This window comes from Pteropus medius, unplaced genomic scaffold (genome assembly GCF_902729225.1).
Source record: "Pteropus medius unplaced genomic scaffold, Ma_sr-lr_union100, whole genome shotgun sequence".
NCBI lineage: Eukaryota > Metazoa > Chordata > Mammalia > Chiroptera > Pteropodidae > Pteropus > Pteropus medius.
The window spans coordinates 2,044,575-2,067,490 of record NW_024348304.1 but is presented as its reverse complement, the minus strand read 5'-3'; the positions used below and the strand labels follow the sequence as shown (position 1 = coordinate 2,067,490).

Sequence of the window (22,916 nt, the reverse complement as noted above, 5' to 3'; positions counted from 1 at the left end):
ACACACAAGGCTGAGACCCCCCAGAAGAGTGTGTGGCAGGTGTGATTTCAAGGACAAAGCTCAGAATCCCGGCAGCTCTGACATTTATGGAAGGAGGAAGAGCCTGGAGTAGGATGGCCAGTCCACACCAGTGCGGGAAGGTATGTATACACACACCTGACACCTGCTACTACCAAACACACACACACCACATACACACCACACACACACACTTGCACCGCACATACACACAGCCATGCACACACCACACACACACACACACACACACACAAAGATCTGGGAACCAAGGGACAAAAACTCTTATTCTTTGTAAATGGTACAATTTCCTGCATTAAAGATCAAGAGACTATCTAATGCAAAGAGATATTCTAGATTGGATCCTGGAAGAGAAAAAGGACATTAGCGGAACAGGTGGAGAAATCGAGATAAAGCCGGCAGCTAACAGGAAGGAGCCGGTATCGGTTTTTAGTTTTGACACCAGGGCCGCAGTTATGTGAGACGTTAACCTCAGGGAAAGCTGGGTGAAGGGTACGGGGCAACTCCCTGGTAAATCCTCGCAACTCCTCTGTAAATCTGAAATTATTCCTAACTAAAAAGTTTTTTAAAAGTCAAAATAAAATACAAACACGCTACAGGAAATAATTCAGCGAGGTTGCTTGGTATAAGAATACATAAAAATGAATTGAATTTCTGGAACCCTACCAAACCTGTTAGAATGTGTCATTACATTTAAAAGGACACCATCTGTGATCAAAGCTCGAGGTACTTCTACGGAGAAAGCTACAAAACGTTACTGGAAGCCATTTTTCAAAGACTTTTAAAAGGGGAGCTACGCATAGGCTTGCAGAAGAGAAGACTCGGTATAGTAAAGAAAGCACTTCTCCCCCGAAGGAGTGGGCAGAGGCAGGAAACCAGGACGGCGTAAAAACCAAGCGGTGACAGAATCTCAAGTGGGGCCTTCAAAAGGTGCTTCCGTGTCAAACGGGATGAAAGGAGCCGGTAACACAGACGGAAAAGGAGTCACTAGATTCAACCACAGTAAGAACCCGGGAGCTGTGAATGCGAACAACTTCCTCAAGGACCCGGACTGAAGTAAACCACAGAAATCAGACTGCGGTACTCGGAAAAAAAATAAATAAATAACACGGTGGCGAGTGCGAGGACTGTGGAGACCGGCAGAACCGGAACTCGAGAGCGGGCTCCGCCACCTGCTGCTGCTGGTGAAGCTTAGAGCAGAGCGAACCTCCCTCCACGTCTGAAAATAATTACCAAATACTCTGGCCGCCTACTCCGTCTACCGGCTTGCTTTCCATGGCTTTGTTTTGAGATTCGAGGAGTTATACAGTATTTGTCAGGGAACCTTGTACTTGATCAAGGACGAGGGACTATCTAGAAGAGGGCAAGTGTGACCTACATGATGTGACATTTCTAAAAAGGTCATTTTTGCTGTATAACACGTCTTACCATAGTGAGGTTGATTCTTTACCGACAGCAAAGAAAGTTCGTTTCACTATTCTCACGGGAAATCGACGACATGGTACTTGCTGCAAAGAAGACACAGACCTTACACAACTTCTCAGTCCATTCTCCTGTGTTTATTATTTATTCACTGAACAAAATGGTATCGGTCGCGTCCTACGTCAAGAACATTCTAGGAGCCAGAAACACAACCGTAACCGACACCTACAGTCCCCACCCTCGGGGCTTACGCTCCAGTGGCATCGCGTGGCGTGTCCTGGTTGGGCGGCGTTCACGATATTTCTCATTTCAGTAATGTGAAGCCGAAGTAAACAGAAACCCCCCACTGAGCTCACGAAGATAACGGGAAAACAGGCGTCCCTCGCTCCGTCTGCAGACGAGAAACACTCGTCCTTCCTCACATTCACATCTCAGAACGGGGCGCATTTTAATGTATTTGATGAAAACGACCTTTTTCACTTTACAACTGAGTGAGGGAGTGTGTTAGCTTTCCAATGAAATTATCTCTTTGAGTCAAAAATAAGTGACTCAGGTTTAGTAGCAGTCTCCCTGGAACTGAAATTCCCAAGTAGTTGGTAACTAAATCCCCCAGTTATCAGCTACGGGCTTCTTTTCTCCTATCAGGAATCATGCGACTCAAGGCTGAAGACCAGGCACTGACAACCCCTGAACGCAAAGACAACTGGCAAAGGAGCCCAGGAAACAAAAGACGCTCATCTGCCAACAATGAAAACCCTTAAGTGTCTCTCTCCGTCTCCGTCTCCGTCTCTGTCTCTGTCTCTGTCTCTCTCTCTCCCCACACACACATGGAGGACTGGAGGTAATAATCATATAAATACCAAAGATCATCAACCTAAATTTGGTTATTCCTTCTTTTCTTTTTTCTAAACAAAACACAAACATGATGAACCAGATTCACCCGGCCCCTCTCATTAAACTTCCATTTTTTATTATTTGCTTTGCACATCATCCCAGAACCCAAAACCACACATGCCATTCTCTTCATAATGCAGCTGGCTGGTTTAGGTTCACAGAGAAGAACTATAGACACACAGTTATTCATTAAAATTTTAGCAACACCTCAGTTTGCAAAGAAGGTTAAAATTGGACATAATAGGAAAGAAAAACAGGAAGGAAGGAAGGAAGGAAGGAAGGACGGACCTTAGAGATCCACGAATCCCTTCATTACTACTCGATCAGGACATAACTTCACGAGCCCATTAAATCTTTCTATCAATTCCTACAACCCTAATGTAGAAACTGATTTTACTATGGGACTTACGACGTCGACGATGACAAAACACGTAAAACACTTTACATAAAAACAAGTGTAATACGATGTTTGAAATACAAATCTCCAGCCATAATTATAATACCACTAAGTCATACCATTTAATTTCTGCAATTAAGTAATTGAAAAAGTACTGCTGATTTATGGCACAGAATTACAAACAATTCCAATCCATAAAAACGTACATATTTCCTCCAATATCTCCTCTACCAGACTTCATACTCCATGCCCTAAGATGCAAGCGTTGGGCTGGCAGAGCCACAGATAAGAGCAAGTGTCACAGAGGCCCCCGTGCTGTGGACATCAGATCATCACTGACCCTCCTAATAACACAGCTGCCGGTTCAAGAATGGCATTGGTTCTCACTTCTCCGGCGGCATCAGATAATCACGGCGGACTGAGAGCAGGCAGGGGGAAAGACCAGCTGGCATTCTGTGGCATTCCGGAAGTTCCGGGGGCAACGCGGGCTAACGCAGAGCTGCGCACAGCAGAGAGGGGTCAAAGACGAAGCGGAAGACGGAGCTCCCACGAGCAGTAAAGGGCCACAGCAGGTTGACAGGCAGGGAAAACACCTGCCTCACCTTTCCCGCAGCTTCCGGCAGGACCCGACTACCCTGGTGTCAGGGGGAGGCCAGGAGTGCTCTGCTGCCGAGGGGACTCTGTGGCCTGCTGTGTGGAGGCCGTGAATGCAGGCAGGACGGCCCAGGGCCCCACAGCGTCGCCCGGCACAGCCACACAGCGCAACACTCAAGAGCACACACTGATGAACACCGGCTTCCAGCCACAAAGCCATCAGCCCTGCGTAAGTGTTAAACGGTCTTTTCTTCCCAGTGGCCAACTGCTGAAGAAACTGAACTGGGCTGGTGGCTGCTGGAGGTGGGGTCGGAGCAACGAGTGTGGCTACAAAAGGACAGGCTGTGACGACGGACGGACGCCGGACGCCATGTCCCGGCTCCTGCCCGTGTGGGTGTCAGCGCCCTGGCGGAGACACTGTGCTGCCGGGGCGCGAGGCGCCTCGGCTGGGGAGAGCCGGCTGGGAGGGCGTGGAAGCTCGATTTCTTACGACTGCCTGTAAATCCGCATTTAACTCCAATTTTTAAAAAAAATTTTTAAATGTCAGCCGACTAGTTCAAAATCTCACCTGGTTTAATAGTTAACATTCGAAATGTGTTTAAGAGACAGAATTATTTGAGAGAAAAAAAATAAAAGCCGCGGAGGACCCACGGGGCGGGGAGGGGGTGGGGGGGCAGCCGTGGACCGGCAGCTCCCGCCGCAGCGTGAGGCTTTCTTCATTCCGACTCCTGCTGACTCGCCAGCAGCTCGGTCCTGTCCGGGCACGTGGCATAAAACACGAGACACCACCACGCGAAAATCTGGTGCAACGTTTCAGTTAATACTAAACTTTAACGATTTTACTCTAATAATCATGGGGGAAGCATGAAACGCTGCTAAGAAGAATCATTATTTGAAAAAAAATTTTTGATGGCTCATTCTGCTTACCAAATTCTCAATCATTCAGAGGCTCGTTTTACGGTCTGGGGCCACTCTGCCCACCACGGCTGCTCGCAGCCTCCGCCCTTCCTCACGGCCTCCGAGTCCTCCCGCAGGGCGTGAGGGCGTGCGGGCAGAGAAAGGAGGGAAGCCGCAAGCATCACTTCTGCTGCCTGTTTGTTGCCGTATTCGAGAATCGGGTGGCAGAAGAGAATTATATAAAGACAAGGCCAAGAGATGGTCTGTGGCTCCGATCGTTGGATGTCTACAGATCACTATAGTTTTCATTAGCAAAGAACCCAGACAGCTGCTCTGCTGCCCCCAGAACACGGACGACTTCACGTGTCTCTGTGTCGCCTACAACGTTTACTAAATAAGGGGCGGCTGGCCCCCGGGTGGCATCGGTGCTGCTTACGGGGACAGGGCCTCCGCCGAGGTCTCTGGAGCGGGAAGCAGACGCGCCAGGCTTCCGACGAGCTGCCTGCTCCGCGGTCCGAGGAGACCAGCGTGGACGGGCCTCTGGGGAAGTCAGTACCTGACACAGAACGAGCTGCTGCAGGGCAGACCGTCGTTCGGGGCGGCCTCTGCTGGAAGCTCGGAAATGCCTCACCGGAAAACCGCCGGCGGCGGCTCTAAATGTTAGTTCTGCAGCACCAGGCCGTTCCTGAAGCTCCCTTATCCACCCTTTCAGTTGGTCTCAGAGTAAGTGGACCTGAGCACTCAAGGGACACTGTGAAATTCTCCATACTAAAGCAGGGAGCCAACCCCAAGGCCTACAGGGCCCGAGCAAGGGCCACGCAGAGTGGAGCGGCTCGGTGACGAGACTAAGGCGGGCAGGGAGCAGTGGGGCCTGCGCTCCACTACAGAATGCACACCCCAGCTAGGGGGCCGCCACGGCTGAGCGCCAGCCCGGGCAGTTCCAACTCTGCACCTCACTCTCACACACACGCACACACACACGCGTGCACACACACACGCACTCATGCTCACGCACGCACACACACACAGGCTGTGACTGGAACCTGGCTTGTGGGTCACCAGTGTGAAATCCCTTCTTCCAAGGCTATGAACCCGGCCAGAGGGCCCTGGAATCAGAAGCAGGATGAAGGACAAACACACGAGCCGCCTCAGCGAGCGTCCCGCATGCCCGAGAGAGCCGGGGCTCCCGGTGACAGCCTCCCCGGGGAGCCTGCGCCCCTGTTGGAGAGGCTTCCTGGATGCCTGCCCGCCAGAGGCCGAGTCTCCCTCAAGCTGAGTGCCCCCCGGAGAATCCGCCGCCAGCTGGGCTGGGCCGGCAGCTCCCCTGGGGGCGGGCGCCCATGCGCGGGGCTGTGTGTGTCCCTGGCACTTCCTTCTGGATCGAAGAGTTCACATTCACTTGCGACACTCACAGGATTCGGGAGCCCAGCACAGGACACAGAGCAGCGAGTGTGCAGGGAGAAGCAGCTCCGGCCGGCGGGGCAGGGCGGGGCGGGGACGGGACAGGCAGCCGCCCAGTGTTCCCGCTCACTCACCGCGCTCCCCCACACAGCCATTCTGTGTGACTGGGAAAGTCATTAGGAAAATACCTTTCAAAGCCGGCTTCGCACAGAGAGGTTTTGACTTTTCTGTCATGAAAATAGCCGGGCAGCACGTCTCTCAATCGGTGACCTCCGCGCTGGAAAACGCTGCTTGCGGCCAAGCGCCCGGGGCGCCCCCCTGCCCCCCAGGAGGAACACGCCTCCCTGCGCCTGGCAGGACGGGCTGGGTGGACGCGGCAGGAAGCCGGAGCCGGCTCCGCCGGGGAGGGGGGGGGCTCTCCAGCTGTGCTGAGGAGGTGACGGGATGAGACAGGGTCGCGGTGAGAGGGGCCCATGGCTCCACCCCGAGCACGCGGCTGCCTCAAGCCCACGCTGATAAAGTTAGGTGGACCCCTCAGGAGCTGCCTTCTTTCAAACGGGACACGTGAAACTGTGGCCGAAAGCGGGCGGGGTGGGAGGGAGTCTTCGAAAATGCCCGCCGCTTCCCTGCACGGCGCCGTGACCGCCGTGGTGAAACACGGTCAGCGGCTCCACGAAAACCCTAGGCCTTCGCAATGGACCTGAGCGGCATCCGAGCGTGAACACGCTTGGTCAACGTCCTGACTCAGTGCCTCTGTCTGCTTATCGCTTTCACGTGCCGTCTCCTCATGTGGACAGGAAGCTGGTCTTTCAATGTCCTAGTTTAAAATTTTATCTGTTCCAAGAGGGCTGTAGATTTAAAAGATATAATAATAATGGCCTCGCCTCCTCGTGCACCTGAGGCATTTATATGCTCCACATACAGAAAAAAAGGGGCCTCCCGCCGTGTGGCAGGACCGGCCGTCACTCATCCCAGCCACGGTCTCCCGGGGTAAGTGCTTAGCCAGAGCCAACGTTCAGTGGTGAAGATAATTCACGAAACTGCATTCTGCATCTCTCTCCAATCAACACGTGAGAACATGCATCCTTTTACTTGCCTTTGCTGAGGCTGGCCATTTTAATTTATTTAATTTATTTTAAATATGAATTTAAGTTTTGCTCCTGTTCTTCGTCCCATGGCGCTTAGGGGGCACTCCTGCGTGTGCCAAGCACAGCGCTGGAACGCACGCCTCGGCACCGTGATAACGATAAAACCAAGCTGTGTGGCTGTACCGCCCAGTAAGCCCGGAGCAGTGCCAGAAACAAGAGACCATTCCAGATTTTTAAAAAGGAAGGAATTCCAAGAAACGGGCTCTAATTCCTAACCCCCTGAAACATCTGATTCCCCCTCTTCCTCCTAGCGAATTCTCAAAAACACAAATAGGAACAAGAAACCCCTTCTGCGCTCCACCGTGTCTTCAGGATCAGTGCTCTGCCTCCACTTGACCTCCTCCGTGCCCCTGTTCTACGCCGTTTAGAACGGAGATGGACTTCAAGTGCCTTCCCGCCTCGCTCTCCGATTCTGGAGGGTGGGTGACCCACGATACGGACAGAGAGAGTCCTGTCAAGGGAGCAGGGGCAGATAAACAAGGGCCTCGGAAAAACAGGGAGGCTAGGTTTCCCGGAATGAAAACTATAAATACTGCAGGTTCTTAGGAAAAAATGCATCAGACTGGAAGTGATGCTTAAGAAAACGTAACTGGAAGGTGTTGCAGCTTTGTGCTGGAGTGTGAGGTAACAAGGACATGGGCGTTGGTGGTGGCTGGGAGGGTGGGGAGCCAGAGAATTAATGCCAGGGGTTCGTGAAGTCTGGATTTTGACTTTAAAAAAATGAGAAGGGGGAACAATCTCGGGAGAAAGTTGATAAAATGATACCTAACTTACGACCCGGCACCAGCACCACGCTCATCCAGGAGAACGAGGGCTGCTCCTTTGACTGGCAGGTCCCAGCGAACAGAGTGACATCCACAGGAAGATGTTTTCCAGATGGCAGGGATTCGCAAACCGGATGTGGTGCGTATTCTGGAGGCTCCGATGAACCACACCTCTAGAGTCACACCCCGGGGAGCCCCTCCCATACAACCCTAGTGCTGGGCCACGCTGACCGCATTTGGTCAATGGGACAGTAGCAGACATGATGTAAACAGTGCTTCCACATGAAGGCCTGTGCTCTAGGGACCTCTGCCCTTGAGATTCAGCCACTATGGGAAGAGGCCCAAGCTAGACTCATGGAGAGACCACACTGCCCTTGTGAAGAAAGGTTCTCAGGACTCCAGTGACCTCTGTCAAGATGGCGAGCATGTAATTCAAGACAAGTACACATCGTTTTAGAAATTCCTGTCCCAGCCACCGTTTGACTGCAGCTGCCTGAGAAATCTACAAGCAGAAGAACCATCCGGCTGAACCACAGTCAATCCACGAGAAGTCATAAAATGCCTCGTTGAGGCCATTAAAGTTCGAGATGTCTATTACATAACAATAGATAATTGAATGACTGGAGGAGAGATGACATACAGGTGTGTCAAAGGGAGACTTAGGAACAATACACGATAGTCAGAGGTTACTATCTGACAGCACTATACTAAATACTCTGCGTTACTCTGTGTCAATACAGCGATCCTGATGCGGCAGCTATTATTTGCTAGTATCTCCACCTGGCGGATGAGGAAACTGGTACTTAAAGAAATTACATAATTTATCCAAGATCATGCAACTAGAATGGCACAGGTGAGACATAAACCCAGGTCCACCAGTTACCTGCATGAATGTGAACGACGAACCACGAGAATGACCTTAACAAAGAGGTAAAAACACAGACAGACAGGGGCTGCAGCCAGAAAAAATAACCACCGGATCGCAGTCTGGCGTTTTTTCTCCAACTGCAAGAAGAGCTGTGCATCACCTTCCAGGTGAGGAGCTGACGCCGGCCCCTCCTTACGAAGCCAGTTCAGGCTGTCGTCCGACCTCCGCAGCATCTCCAGAGCCACACTCAGCACCCCCTTCCGGCTCAGGGAGCCTGGCCTCCCATGTCTATCAAGTAGGGTCCCTGGGGCCAACTCGGGGTCAGCCGGGACGAAAGGGCCCTCTTTTCTGGGGCCACGCCTATTTCTGATGACTTTATCAGCCCTTCCCCAAACTCAGTCTTTGACCCGCCCGCAGAATGAGTCAAACATCCTTGAGCGGCTCTTAGAAACCGCCTCGACCAGACTCTTCCGTTCAAGGTAAGGAAGGAGGGCCCTGGGCTGGCACACGGCCTTGCCCGCGGTCGCCGGGGGGCCTAGGGACACAGACCCGCGGTCCTCGCCCTCCTGTCTGGGCGCTGACTGCAGGGTCCCCGTGAAGCCTGTCCTCTGTCATTGTCCTCATCTGCCATTCTCCAAGGAACAGCTGGTTGAAACGATGCTAAAACTGTGCCTCGTTCCAAGCCGTGAGCTGTGTGGGGACGGAGCGGGTGGGGGAGGCAGGGGAACGGGACGGATGAAAACACCAACACGAGGCCTCATCCTCCCAGAGGAAATCTCCTCACACTGTCCTCTTGTTCCTTATAACAGACAAAGAGTCACTTGCTCTAACTTACCCAGTTAGAGAAACGCCATGGAAGTGCAGACGCAGGAAGCGAATGGCTTCTGGCGCTAGTACTCACACTTCCGACCCAAAAAGGGAGCCTGGAATCACAATGGCCGAATGCGTTTCCTTCCCCTGTGCCATGAAAACGCGTCGTCGTTTTGTTTTCTTCTGCTCCTTTTGAACCCCGTGGGATTCGGAGCCACTCTCTACAGAGCGTGCGCCAAGAGACCCACAGGGCTGTCGCCCCGGAGCCGGACTGGGAAGGTGTCTCCCCGAAGTGCCCTCTCGCGTCTTCCTGAGCGTGTGCGGAGCTGCCGCTCCTCCTCCTCCTCCTCCTCCCTCTCCGCCTTCCGCCTCCCGCGCCCTGTCTGCTCCCCTGGCTTAGTCCATTCTTTCTGCTTCCTCCAAAAAATGCAAGGTTACTTACGAGAGAGAGGCATCTGTAAAGGCCTTTGCCATGTCTTGACATTATTGTGGGGGAAGGCGCTGGGCACAGTGGTCATTCGAGAGGCTCTGAATTAAATCTCCTGCCTCAGGTGTGGGAGGGAGTCTGGCCCTCCCAAGTAAATCGTTCCAAGACCAGAAACAAATACATATCATTTTGCTCAACGCACACCTTTTCACTGCAATTACTTATTTTTCCCAAGAATTTCTAAATTATTCAACTTTCTACCTCTCAGGGAATGATGATTTTCACACGAAGATCATTCAGAATCCAAGCATATTCTTCCAGCGGCGCAATACAACGGTTTAAATCCTGATTTGCATTTTTTCAGATTCACGGAAAGAACTTTTAAACCAGGAAGACACTTCATGGTTCACCTGTTCCAACACCGCTGTTTTTAAAAGCAGAAAACAGGCTCCCTACCGAAAGATGTCCCCCGGCCACCCTCTCGTCCTCAGGGCCGCTGGTCAGCACGACGGCCAGTGCACCGCCATGGGGAGCCGGTCCTCTGAAGAGCCATGTCCACCTGGGACGGGTCCTCTCGCACTGGGCGCACGAAGCTGTTTTCCGGCTCCCTTATCGGCATTGACGATTGCGTGACCGCCACCAGACTGAGCCTCTCCCTCCCTCAAGGTTCCTATCTCTCTTCCTCCTCGTTGGTGCCACCCACTGACTGGTCACTGTCGCTCACTGCAAACTTTGGAATTTGGCACCCGACGTCTGTCATCATCTCAAAGGCCTTCACGGTTCATAAGACGACCCGACAACGCCCTAGTCTCAGAAGCCCCGGGCTTATTACCGCGCGCGGCTCGCTGAGCTGCCCCCTCGCACGGCCGCGCCGCCAGCCGCCTCACCGCGGGCTCCAGCGTGGCGTGCCCTCGCGCCCCTCTGCTGACTGGACCGGTCCTGGTCCTGCCTCCACCGCTTACCCACCAGCCCTGCGCCTCCTGGGCGTCATGCCCTCAGCCCCCTCAGCCCCATGGGGCGTCCTCCAGGCCGAGCCCCGTTCTGGGTCAGTTGAGCCGTGTGGCTTCTCCACGCACGCGTTTGTGCTGCTGAACGGACACAGGGGAACGCATCCGGAAATGGCACGACCGTCCTCACGGGGGGTACCGGGAACGTGGGGTCTCCACCCTCAGGTGACACCCACACCTCTCTTGGCGATAACGCTGCCTCCCACCTCAACGATGAAACCGATGACTCGGATATCAAGTCCCTCAAGGTTCCCAAACCCAAAAGCGTATCCACTCACACTGTGCCAGCCAAGTTAAGCTCAAGTCAAACACATCCATCTATTTTTTTACGGCAACTAAGCCACCAGAGAGTTTGTCAGTTGGTGCCATTTTGCTACAAATTGACACACTAAACTCTGTGTATTGGGTGGTACTCTGGCATGGCCTCCGGCTTCCCAGTGGGGGGCTCCTTGCCCCTGAGGACTTAGAGATCAACAAGGAGATGGAGCTGGCCCGGATCAGAGGAGGGGGCCCAATAGCACAGGGAGGGGCCCCCCGCTTCGGGCCCGGCCCCTAACCACACGCCCTCACATTCCTGCTCGCCCCGCAGTGCCTGGGGGATTCTGAAAAGCAGGACGACACCTGCCAGCACCTTCCCCATCTTCTGCGTCACCTGGACTGGTCAGGAGGCTCGAACAACCTCCAGCTGAAGTGCCTCCAGCTATGCCGACAACGCTGCTTCTCATCAGTGGAATCCTCCACGAGGAAAGACGACATTATGACAGCAGCAACGGACATCTCCAATCAAACAAGAATGTCACTGAAAACAAAAACGGAAACTAACCGAGCCCCTGTTCTGCCTAGTCGGACCGCAGCCTCGACGCCCGTCGGCCGTCCAGACCTTGGCACCGGGCACCTGAGGCCCGGCTTGGCTGTGATGGGAACGCGGGGGGCCTCTGGAGCAGACGGCAGCCGCAGAGACGGGGAGAGCGTCGAGCCCTTCCAGGACCACGGGCCCCCGCAGCTGACGCATCTCCATGTGTGAGCACCGCCGTGACCTTGGAGGGAGACCCTTTATTTTGTCAACCTAATAAGGTCCTTTCTTCTGGAATAGGACCATTATCCTTGTTTTCAGAAATCCCAAAGCAGCAAAACTAACCCACACACATCAGGAGAAGGAACAGAGACCAGAAGAAACAAGCTAATGAGGAAAAGTATGGAGGTTCCTCAAGAAACTAAAACTACCGTACGAGCCAGCAATTCCACTTCTGGGTATTTACTCAAAGAAAACAAAATGACCGTCTCAAAAAGACACCTGCACCCATGTGATTACTGCAGCATTATTCACAACACCAAGACGTGGAAACAACCCAAGCGTCCACAGATGATCGGAAACAGAAAATGTCGAGTATACACACGATGGAATCCCTCGGCCACGAAGGGGAGGAAGCTGCCGCTGTGGACGTGAACGAACCCCGAGGAAGTATGCTGAGTGAAATAAGTCAGAGACAAAGATGTATGGACAGAATCTGTTTAAACAACAAAAGCAAAAACTCACATACGGAGAACAGGCTGGTGGCTGCTGATGGTGGCCCAGGGAGGGAAGGCAGGCAAAAGGCACAAATGTTCAGTTATAAAACAGTCCTGGGGACGCGATGCGCATGCATCCTGGCGACGACAGCTGACAATACTGTACTGTACACTGAAAGTTGCTAAGAGCACAGACCTCACAAGTTCTCATCACTAGAAAGCTGTCACTATGGGGGGCGGCAGATGTTAACGAATACGATGCTCTGTGTCAATTATATCTCGATTTTAAGAGGAGGAGTAGAGCGAAGGAGCTGAACTCCACGTCCCCTGGCAACGAGCACCGGTCATGGAAGGAGCCTCCGTGGTGAGCTGGGGACCAAAGCAGAACTAACCCTCTTGGTATTCACAGGAGGCCGCTCCAGTGCCTCCGTCAGGACGTGTGACCCGCGTCCTCAGGACACTGCAATGAATAAGTTGGTCCTATCCAGGCCAGGAATGGACACTCAAGCCAGTCTAGGATTTATGCCGACCAGGGCCCGGAACTGTTAACTTTGTGTGTCAACTTAGCTGGTGCCCAGATGGTTGGTCAAACATTATGCTAGATGTTTCTGTGAAGGTGTTTTGGGTGAGATTTACATTTAAACCTGGGCTCCAAGTAAAGCAGACTGCCCTGAAACGGCAGTCTGTGCTCTGCCCCACCTACACAGCAGAACACGTGCTGTCGCAATCAGCCTTGGTGGGCTTTGGGCTCCTTTGAGAAAAACAGGGACATCCCCAGGAACAGCCACCCATTTCTGGAGCTGACACCCACGGGAGAGGCCAAGATCCCCCAGAATTCTGCAAGAGAAAGCTCTATAATTCTGCATCATTAAGCAAGGCCAAAAATAATCTAAGTCAGGAAAATATTCGACGTAGGTGTAACCAAACAGACATCCTGTTTTTTCTTCTAATCTCATTAAAACACTCAAAGAATAGCTAACTGAGTAACGTAACTTCCTTCAGTGCCTTCCAAGAAAAATGAGTTGAGCTGCAAGACGTGTATGTGAATAACTAGATGAATTCTCCTGCTTATGTGGATACTAGCTACACTGCTATTAAAAGCTGGGTAGAGGGTCTGGCAAAAATTACAACTTTGATTTAGAATAAGAATCTAAAGCATCACTTTGGGGTGGTAATTAGATAACAGGGTCAGCTGCCTACTTTTAGATCATGATGATAAAACCATGTCATCAATATTCTTTTTCTTTACCTTTTACATTTTTGAGAGGGAGCAGACCTCTAGTTCATTTGAGGAGATAGGATCTGGGGCTTTGGCTTAAGACCAAACATGAAAAACCCTCGACTCCTGGAGGAAACACTGTTAGGAGAAATTCGATCCGGTTATTCCACCGTGACCGACGGACTAAGCCGGTGCAGGTTACTCGTCTTCCGTTACATCGTTACTCTGTTCACTACTTATCGTGCTATTTTCTTTTCTCAGTATTCTCAAGCCTCTTGGGGTTTTTTTTTCGAGGACGCTGCATCAAGCTTACTACATAACTATGGTTTCCAGAAAACATCTCCATCCCACTTTTCGGTGTCTATGACAACCACCCATCTGCTGGGAGCTGTCCTAGTCTCCACGACGCTCACGGATTTTGAACAGCGCCCACATCTGCAAGCAACATGTGTACTGGGAGCCCGGACTCTCTCAAGTCCACTGTGCTTTTCTGAGGGGAAGAGCAGCATGAGCAAGAGGGGCCCTATGGAAAGATGCCCACCAAGCAACAATGTCCATGGACTAGACAGTGTCAGGGGCTGAACTGCACCCTGCCCCGCACCGGCAATACACTGAAGCCCTGACCCCTAGCACCTCAGAAAATGACTTGGAGACAGGCCCTCTAAAGAGATGATTATGTCAAAACAAGGCTGTGGGGTGGGCTGCAACCCAATCTGACAGCATCCTTACAGGCCAGGAACTGGGCGGTGTGCAGAAGCAGGACCACATGAAGAGACACCCAGAGGCGGCCTTCTGCAAGCCAAGCAGAGCGGCCTCGGGGGAAGTCTGACCTGCAGACGCCCTAACCTCGGACGTCCAGCCTCCTCAACAGTCTGCCAGGGCTGTGTGATGAAATGCCACAGAACGAGGGGCACCACCAGAGACGGGGAAGACCCGTCTCTGGTGGTGCCCCTCGTTCTGTGGCATTTCATCACACAGCCCTGGCAGACTGTACACACGGGCCGGGCAGAAGGCGGCTGCGACCGGCGGGGGCAGAACTCGCGTGCAGGGTGCAGGGGCCGGCAAGGGCGTGAAGGACGCTGCAGGACGCTGCAGGACGCTGCAGGACCCAGATGCGCAGGGCTGGAGGGAGGGGCCCGAGGACGGAGGAGAATGAGGAGTGGAACTTTACTCCAAGACGGACCTGGGTGACGAAAACGATAGTGACACCATTTAAAAATACGGGGAAGTTCCGCAAGTGATTTCGGGGAAAGAGGAGTTTAACTTTAGACACACATCTGTGTGTTTTGTGCTTTCTTCATATCTCATTGTCCATCTTGATCTTTATTTCTTCACGTGCTAGAAGCTCAGAAAATTATTGGTTGACTGACAATTTCACTTGGTGAAGAAGATTAAAATAAAATAGGTCCAAGTACATCTGCTTTTGGGGGACAGTTAATCTTATACCACATGTCCCTAAAAAGTGAGCCTATCGTGATTTCCTTGAGAGGGCCTAACTACAGTTTCAAAACCTCATAGTTACTCTCTTTGCATTTTCTGTCTTATTCTGCCTTTTGATCTTGCAGATGCTCTCTCCGAGGCTCATTCCATTCTCATATAGTTTTTATCCTTAATTGCAACCTGTTCTTTCTATTGTTGTATATGCCATTTAAAAATCTTTGAGTTCTTCAGAAAGCAACCCTTAAATATTGAAGAACTGTTTTATACTAAATCATGACAGAAGTATTTTCTAAATTAAAAAAAGGATGCAATAAAGGGGTGAGAGAAAAAATGGCAGAGACTTCAATTTTGCTGAACATGGCAAAGCCTCTGCGGAGACCTTAAATTATTTCTTTAAATCACTATTTCTGTTCAAATTTCTGCGACATTGTCCTTCTGGAATCCTGACCATGACCCTGCCTTCTAAACCCTCAGACTAGACAACATAACTCACTGCGTGCTGTCACGAAGAGCTCGGCTTCTGAAAAGACATAACAAAAACTGTGTCCTCATCTGTAAGGTAAGGACGATGATGCTGGCTGTGGGAGTTTGTCATCGAGATTAAATATACGATTTGTAAAGCTGACATAGAGCATGTTTTCAAGGATTTCATTCATTCATTCATTCATTCGTTCGTTCATTCATTCAACAAATACTCTGTAAATACCAAGGTCCTAAGAAAACAGTGGTGAAGGCCGGACAAGCAGCCTTTCCCCTACCGCAAGGGGCAGGGACTTTGCTGGGCACTGTGGCACTCTCTCTAGGTGTCCTGCACGGCTGGGTGGAGCCTGTGACTACTTTATGGCTTTAATACCCTCCCTCCAAAATTACCTGCGCTCTCTCTTCCCACCCTGTAACAGCTGAAGGGGTTGCTGTAATTCATTATTTTTTAACCCAACACCTGCTGTATATGTCTCCTGTATGTATCATTATCCTCTATGAAACTAGTTAAATTGTCTTCCCAATTTCACTTGCGTTACAGTCTCAATACTAAATGATTGAGTTTAGAGTAATGTATAAATATAAGTATATAATAAGAACTTCTAAAACTTAGGAAAACACTCGAAATGGAGCATTTCTCTTTTCACGTATTTTTTTTGACGAATGCCTTACCGCAAAGACAATAAGGAAATAAAGTAAATCAATTTTATTAATATAGATTAAATCTGACTCAGAGAAAGGCTCTCCAAACTTCTGTTTCTAATAAGATGAAAAATAACAAAAGAGGACAAACCATGCAAAATGCAAGTTTATAGCATCCCAGAATCAGAATTTCCAAGATGAAAGGGACCTTCTTCTCTTGAGTTCCCATCCAATTCAAGTAGTCATCCAGTCAGTGAGTAAACGACACTCCCCACAACACACGCCACCTTCGAATGAGCCAAGGCTAAAAACGGCTGTCAGGAGAAAGGTCAAATGGCAGAGGAGAATGAAAAACGCAGGCAAAAATATCAACGTAATTAATTTAAATATAAACATATATCTGATATGCGGCAAGTGTTGGATTGAAAAATATACACTATTAGGCAGGAGACGGATTAATTTCATTTCTAATTCAAAACAAAGACTGTCCATCAAGTAATCTATTTCAACGAGCGATTCTTTAAATGGAGGTTTTATTCGACTGTACTCTCTTCCTTTCCTATTCCTGTAATGCCCCCCTAAAACTCACAAATTGTTTTCTGTTTGCGAAATGATTCAGCTCAGAAAGGAGCTGAGTGAAACGGGTCATCCGGCAACTTCACCCACCCACCCTCGCAGACATCACATCACAAAGACTGTGACTCACTTTGTCACACAAGGTCTGTCCTTTCGAGAGTTTTCGGAGTGTGGTGCTGAGTACTGGCTGGCTCGCAGATCTGAAGAGGTGGTTGGTAGCAAGGACGGCCGGCGCCGTTTCCGCGCAGCCAGAGGGACCCCACGGTCCCAGGCAGCTCGGGCCCCTACGTACCGAACGACCCGCGGGCGATTTATGGAGAGGGGGATTTGTGGAGTCAAGCGTCTGACTCGCGCGGGAATTCTCAGATCCGCATTCCTTAAGTAGAGTGTGACTATTTCTGGAACTGGCTAGAAACACTAACGTTAGTCAACAGCCGAAGAGAAAAGCTTCCACAATAAAATGTAATCCCAACAAATGATTATGTTTGACTTTTATTGCTTCGAGCGGTCTCCAGAAAGAACTGCCGAGATGCCGCATCCGGCGTACCCGCTTGACGTGCCCCCTGCTGCAGTGTTTATGTTTAAAGTCCTAACTCATTCACCAACCACAGACCTACGCTCTTCATGGCACAGGCCTCAGCGGGTCATCGGTTCAGCAGAGGAGCCCAGGGGGTGTCGGGACCAGAAATTCAGTCTCAGACGCTCGGAGCAGGACAGTAAAGGGCTGCTATGCGTGATGGCCCCGTCGGGCTAGAGCACAGCTGGCGAACGGCGAGAAATGAGACAGGCGGGTCAGGCAGCGGCAGGTGCCGGGCAGGTGAGGGGCAGGGGACACCAGGGGACGGGGCGGGGGAAACCACCGCGGCAGGGAAGACGCCGAGGTGCAGCGCGGCGCAGACCACAAGAATAATTTCGCGACAGACAGAAGTCTGGTAGGAAGGGCGCTAGTTTGAGAACGTGATGCTGTTTTGTGTGTGTTGAGCTGAGGCTGTGACAGCGTATCTGTCCCTCAAACACTGGGAGACGCAGCACTGACAGACGGGAAACCAGAGACGGAGACCAGAAATGGCCCGCTGGAGGAACGGAGGCCACAGAAAGAGGGGGACAGGGCCAAAACCAAACAAAAGGCCGGAGGAGGGGAGACCAGAAGCGAAGGCAGCAGGCCGGGTGCGCGGAAGACTGCGCCGCCGTGCCGTAAGAAAGGGAAGGACTTCTCAAGGGCACAGAGACGCAGGCAGCAGTGGCCGGGGTCGGTTGGCAGTGAGGGGATGACCTGGAGAGGAGGCCACGTGACGGGGCCGGGAGACTGCTGGGGCCCAGCTGAGTCACGTGGACACGGAGGGCAGGATCCGGCGCTAGGAGAGAAAAGCTGACGGGAGCACAGGGTCCCAGGGTACTGGCCACAAGGTGGACGCGCACACAGGGCACACCGTGCCTCGGGGACTTCCATTCACACGGCGCATGACGGAACTCTACGATGCTTTTCTAAAGAGAATTCCTAATGAGAGTTTTAAACTACTGGTGCTGAAAAAATGATTCATCTTTCTACAGTTGAGCCTAGGAAATGCCTAGAGCCAGCCTCTAAGATTCCCAAGTGTCACTGAGTTACATGTCATCACCTCTGTTAGGACTGAGCAACGTCCCAATGTCCGCGCTCTACTCCAAGACCACGCTTTACGCTGCACGCGGCCCAGGAGCGCTTCGTTATTCCCCAGCGAGGCCCACCCGGAACGCGTCCATCATCAGCTGACACGTAGGGAGCCCCCCACGTCAAAGGTGCAAGCGCACCACGGCGGTATTCACACGCGGACGTCACCGTCCCTGCCGTAGGTGACGGCGTCTCCTCAAGGTGCCTAGATGACGAGCAGAGGACAAATCCACTCACGGAAACTGGCCAGACCACCAGTACTCTATACAAACTCCCTCTAAAAAAATCTTTCTTTCTTGGCTAACTTGAGTTATTGTTCAATTATGAATTTGAATTGTAAGTTAATGTATAGCTCAATAATAAATTAATCCAGGAAAATTCCTTTCAACAGTTTAATTATACCGGGAATGTAAAAGTTAATATTCACTTACTTCCTCTTCTTATTTTTATTTGCAGAATAGCTTGAAAATCTGTGAATCTTTCATTTCAGTATTCTATGGGATAATTTAATTTAGAGTAAGTTAACACGGGGAAGTGAGCAGCTGTCTGAAAAGACAATGACAAACACTCAAACTCAAACACACGCACGCACCGGACTTCTGTAAATGAATACGCATTAAGGATACACTGGTCAACTCAAGTCGCCCTGTGCCGGGAAGAGGGACAGAGGACAACTGGGAAGGGACATGAATTAAACACTGAATAGTGGCTGGCTGTTGCCTCCAAAATTCCCTCACACTAAAAACACCCACGGGCACTCAGAAGGGACCAGTCTGGCTTCGAAGACCAGTGGGCGAGGTCCCCCGGGAGACACCACCTTCCTCCGGCCCTCGCCCGAGTTCCCGCGGCTGTACGTGGCCTCAGACGGAGAGCGTGAAGGCAAAAGAGAACGCGGTCGCGGGCCGGCAACAGCTGTGGCAGGGACCCTGCCAGCCGTGGGGCCACAGCTGCAGGTCCCAACGGTACAACGAAAATTCTACGTTGAGAACTGTTGCGAATTATTTTCTAAACTACAGGAGCACTGAGAACATACGAAAGACCGGCAACCTGATTTCGGAGTGCAGAAAATGACAAGCTCCATCTCAAAACGGAACGAAACATGCTCGTGTGGACAGACCGTGCTGAGGAGTCTCAGGTCTGCGCCCGAATATGCGGATCTGCCTGGCTCTAGACTCTTCCCAGGCCCGCCTTCTTACGGATGTGTGCTGCAGGACAAAGGGGCCCGAGCAGGGCGTGTGGGGCCTCCACAAACCCTGCAACTGGAAAAACAAGCAAAGGCCACGGCACACGTGCAGCCACTGTCCTGCGGTTCGAATAACGCGAGACCTTACATCGCCTTCGTCGGTACCGCTGATGGTGCTTTCTCAGAATCGACGTGGAGAGGAACAAAATCAATTTAATAATTATAATGTATAAAGGATGGTTCTTGTTTTGATTATTACATCTGTAACATGGCCATCCATTTGAAGCAGCATTATAAATCAAAAGGAGAATACTTAGATCCTGGTTGCTACACCACTGTCAAAGTTTAGTTACACAATGGCCACTTTATAAACACAGTGTGCGCCCTCAGGGCACGTCACAGGGGGATACTGCTTTTTCTAGGCTGAAGTCACTTGGCACAGCTCGTCTTTAAGGGCTCCTAAGGTGTGGTAATAGCTATGACTCACGAATTGTCCTTCCATTGCTGGACCGGTTACGTGATTTCCACGATTAAATGAGCTATTAGATTCCGACTTTGTTTGTTCACTGCACACAAATGGCATCACAGTAAATATTATGTTTACTAAGGCAAATCAGTGGGACCCACTTGCCATGTTACGCAAAAAAGGTAAGGAGAGAGAATCCATTGTCATTAAATCAATAGTTGCATCTACATCCAGGAAGAGAGAGAAAGGTGGCTTTATCCAACACCCAGGAACACAGCCAGAGGCGGCCTGTGAACTAGTAAGAACTGCCCGGAGGGGCTGGTATGTCACTACTCTGAAACGGAGGTCCCTACAATGGGGACCCAGAGGGCGGTCCCTCCGCCTGGCAATGGGCTGGGGGCCAGGTGAGCAGGAAGCTCCTTCAGATGATCAAAGAAGAAATCAGCAGGTGAACCTCAAATCAGGTACTCTTCTGAACCTCGATGTCCTCTTCCACAAAATGAGATCGGTGAACTGGAAGGCCTGGGCTTCCCTTTGAAATTCACAAGTCCACGTTTTTGCCATCGTGGTTGCATAGAATACGTGCCGTAGGACGGAGCAGGGCTTCAGGCGGGCCAGGACCCATCCTTGCTCCACGGGAGGGGACAGGTCCCTCAGCCTGAGTCTGAGCGTCCGCTGGGGCCTGGGCGCACACGAGTGTGGCGGCGGGCGGCCATCTCCAGGGAGAAGCCCAAGGGTACATCGCACTTCAAACTACTTTCATTTCCCCCTAAATACGGGCACCTGGAACAGATTTATGCTGAAAGGTACACAGAAGCAGCATCTCCTATGCTCCCTCGTACGCTGTGTGCCCTCCTGGGACGTCTTCTCCCTTCTGACCGGCTTTGCCCAGTTAACTGCTACAGAGTCCATCCTCGGTCTTAGGCATCCCCACGGACGTCTGGCAAAACATGCAGGCCAGAGAAGGGGGTGTGCAGCACACACGCTGCCACCACAGCTTGCTTCCACCGAGATGCTCCTGTCACACGACGGTTCTTCCAGGACTAGGAGGAAGTGCGGGAAAGTGGGCCCCTGGGAGTGGAACGACTCAAGCGAACAGCCAGGAGCGAAGCCGAAGTGGCCTGCAGCCACTCGGAGGAGCTGGCCCCCCGGTGCTCAGTCTCGCCCTTCTGCATCTGCCTGTCCTGCTGCCAGCTCCCTGGTACCCGAGCCACACCTGCCGCCTCACCAGCTCCTGATTTACGCCCACCCTCAAAGCGTCCCTCCCTCAACTCCGGTCCTCCGGTCAGCTTTTGGGGAAGAAACCATGATAAATTCACGCTAAATGTTGGTGACTCTTCCTTTCAGAGGTATCTTCAGGCTGGAAGACACGTGGACAGAAAGTGCTAACCCCGAAGGAGTCGCCTCCAACGACAGGCTTTCCGGTCAACTGGACCGAACAGCGGGAAAAGGTTTTCAACTTTTCAAACAGTCTAGACATCTGAGCCATGATTCAATGGAAAGTTGTGGTGGCCGTGAACTCCGCTTTCATTTCTCCACGTTGGCTGGTCGGTTGCGTGTTTGGGGAATTGAAGGAGGTGTGGTTGAGGGTGTCAGGTCAGGTCCTCACTTGTTTTTTTTTCTTACACCTTTCTCATCAGTCTCCTCCTGGTTTGGTCCGCTGACGGCACACCTTCGACATGCCAAAAAACATACTGCACTTCGACTTCTGTCCAGGCTGGGCCAAAGTCACCGTATTTAGGCTTGTATTCTTGTCAGCCTATTGCCCGATACCAGGTGACTTTAAATCATCGGTGCCCTCCACAAATCGCGACTCTTCACTTTCTCCATCTGGTCTTCAGCAAGCTGGCCAGTTTCCACGCTATCAGCATTTGGGGGTCGGAAGTTGTTTCTCTGAGGGACGAGGGAGGTGTCCTGGGAGCTGCACGATGTTCAAGGGCAGGGTGGCCTCTATCTACCAGAGGCCAGCAGCGCCCCTCGGGGAAGACTACCAAAAAACGTCTCCAGGCATTGCCAAATATTCCCTGGGGGGCAAAACCACCCCCAACTGAGAACCACTGAGTTAAAATAAGATCACAAAAATGACAGCCCAGCCCACATCTGGGAAGAAAAAATTAACAGCAGTTTTCACAGCAGTGGGAACGCAGCATGAGATTCAGAAGTACCCTCACTCACTAGCTCCCATGGTTTTATTCTAAAGGAAATAGGCTACCAAAGGCCTCAAAGAAAAATAAAATGGATTCAGGATTAAAGTGTTTCAGGACAAAAAGGTCTTGGGGGATGCCCCAGTGAGCCCAACCTGGAGGAGAGTCCTGTCTGCCAAACAACACCTCCCTTGTGCACTGCAAACAGTTTGTGCCGCAGTAAAAGAATATGCACCTTGCCTTCGTCAGCTGAGCGAGCCTGGCAGACAACTGCGGAACAGGCTTCAAACGCAAGATCATCTGGTGCCACCTATTCAAGCGACTGAAACAGAGAAAATAGCACTAACCCATATGCTGGCTGACGAGCACCTTTTCAATCTTACTACTGGTTAATGTTAAGTGGCTGGATAAAAGTTTTTAAATTATGGCAGGCCTGAAAAAAATGCAAAGACCTGCATCTTTTGCTTGTTGATACTGTTGAATCAATAAAGATCCAACTACTATAAAAACACATCTCCTAGTCCTCTGTCAACTCAGCTTTGGTGGCAGAGCTTCCTCTCCTCCTTCCCCTCATTCCACAGAGAAGACGCTCAGCATCATAACATAAGGACGTGACCGCTGCGGAGCCCGCCTTTTCTCAAGCAAAGAGGGGACCAGATGCCCCACCTGAAACTCCTGAAGGAAGGGACGCAAGAACACGCAGCTTTTACGACTGAGGTTTCACCTCCACTTAGGGGATGACAGTTAAAATTCTCGGGACCCTCTTTCCCTCACTTCAAATTCCAACAGTGTTGTGCTCTAGACCAGTGAGTCTGAAAGTGCGTTGCAGGTCAGTGTCACCTGGGAACTCATTAGAAATGCAAATGATCACGCCCCGCTCCAGACCTAAGGAGTCAGAAACGGGGGAGACCGGGTTCCCAATGTGTTGCAACAAACCCTCTAGG

General features: G+C 51.4%; 1 protein-coding gene across 1 annotated transcript in view; it reads right to left on the bottom strand.

Moving 5' to 3' along the window:
• FGF2 (fibroblast growth factor 2) overlaps positions 1-22,916 on the bottom strand; it is a 61,928-nt gene that overhangs the window by 30,474 nt on the left and 8,538 nt on the right.